This window comes from Equus quagga, unplaced genomic scaffold (genome assembly GCF_021613505.1).
Source record: "Equus quagga isolate Etosha38 unplaced genomic scaffold, UCLA_HA_Equagga_1.0 525_RagTag, whole genome shotgun sequence".
Taxonomy (NCBI): Eukaryota; Metazoa; Chordata; class Mammalia; order Perissodactyla; family Equidae; genus Equus; species Equus quagga.
The window spans coordinates 8,831-10,765 of record NW_025800162.1 but is presented as its reverse complement, the minus strand read 5'-3'; the positions used below and the strand labels follow the sequence as shown (position 1 = coordinate 10,765).

Below are 1,935 nucleotides of genomic sequence, written 5' to 3'. Positions count from 1 at the left end.
TAAACACTATTCAGTGCACTCAACCTCAAGTCGCCCCTTGTGGAGAAAGGGAAAAGCATTGAGGCTGTGTGACCACAGCACACACCTTCATCCTGGGCTCTGCTCTCATTGTGGGCCTCAACACAGCGTTCCTGCCCTGCCAGTGTGCCTTGTAACTGTAACACAGCCGGCAACTTCTCATGGTGGCACTTTTTCCTTGAACTGTAGAGTCTTTTCTTTCTCTCCACAACAGATCAAAATTCACACTTGAAATGTAGGGATTTCCTCAACTTTTTCTGTGCTTCTGCTTATTACTGTTTCTAACTGCTACTGCACAGAGCTGTGCAATGCTGAAAATTAGGATGTTTTCCTCTGCTCGGCCTGCTCTTCTGTAGCTTTATACTATCCATGTTGTATTTACCTGTTGCTGCTTGGTAGAGGGTTGGGTCTGGCGTCTTCCAATTCTCTTTGAAATCTGGATTTATGGTGGTGGGAGTAAGCAGACCACCCTGGTTTCTGGCAGAAGAACAGGTTCCAGGTGTAATGCTACCTGACAAAGTGTCCCGCAGTGGGCAGGAATTATGAAATCTAATTTTCTCTGTGTTACAATCTCACACATTTCTTCACCACAAATGCACTCCTGATGTTGTTTTACCAATGTTGCTATGTTTGGATGCCACCTACAAGGCTCCTTTTAAGCCTTAAGGCATCAGATAAATAGGTCCCTACGTGTATACAGGGTGCCAATTCTCATGGTAGCATCTGGTAACCCAATTTAGCTATTTCCCAAGAATTCCTCCCAGATGATCACATTTTCTCTGGGTAGAGCTTGCTGAGGAAGGTCTTCCTCATGGCGATCTTCAGCTCCTTGTTCCTGAGGCTGAAGATGATGGGGCTGAGGAAGGGCGTGAGGACCGTGTAGGTGACGCCCATCAAGGTGTCTCCTTCCAGAGACTGGGGACTCTTGGACCTGAGGTGATGACAGAGGCAAAGCTGTAGTGCACGACCACCACAGTGAGGTGGGACGCACACGTGGAGAAGGCCTTGTGCCGGCCCTCAGCTGAGGGGATCCTCTAGATGGTGGACACGATGAAGGCATGGGAGAGGAGGATGAGGAGACAGCAGCCCAGCAGGACAGTGATGCAGACCAGGCCCACACCCTTGGCCACCCTTGGTACATCAGCTCCACAGGCCAACTTCAACAGTGGTGGCATGTGGCAAGCAAAATGGTGGACCTCATTGGGTCCACAGAAGATGAGGTGGAAAATGGCCATTGTCACCACCATCCCCATGACTGAGCCACCAGCCCAGGACCAGGCCACTAGGCAGGCACAGCTACCAGGACTCATGAGCACACTATAGTGCAGAGGGTGGCAGATGGCCACGTGGCGGTTGTAGCCCAAGACGGTGAGCAGGAAGGAGTGGGTGAACCCGAAAGTGAAGGAGAAGAACATCTGGCTGGCACAGGTTGTGAAGGTGATGGAGTGGACGGTGGAGAGCAGGTCAGCCAGCATTCGTGGGATGATGGTGAAGGTGTAGATGATCTCGGAGATGGAGAGAGTGCACAGGAAGAGGTACGTGGGTGTGTGGAGGCTGCGCTCCCTCCAGATGGTGGCCATGATGAGCAGGTTCCCCAGCAGCGTGAACAGGTGCATCAGGGGGAACAGCAGGAAGAACACCAGCTGGAGGTGGTGGTAAGTGGAGAAGCCGATAAGGATGAACTTGCTCACTGCTGAGAGGTTGTCTCCCTGCATGGAGGCTGTGCCTGGGGTGAGGTGTGACAGTGAGAGGTCAGCTACTCGATGGAGAATTGTCATCAGGTGCTCCTGATAAATGACTGCTCTCATTGATTGATTCCTATTCAGTGCCTCGTATGATTTACTCCTCTATCATCCCAGTGAGGAAGGTGCTGTCTTTATCACCTGCATTTTCAGTATCCTGAGCATACATATTGGG

At 51.2% G+C, this 1,935-nt stretch overlaps 1 pseudogene; it reads right to left on the bottom strand.

Annotated features, from left to right (window-relative positions):
• Nucleotides 1-786: 786 nt before the first annotated feature.
• LOC124233942 (olfactory receptor 10H1-like) lies at nt 787-1,733 on the bottom strand (annotated as a pseudogene).
• Nucleotides 1,734-1,935: the final 202 nt, after the last annotated feature.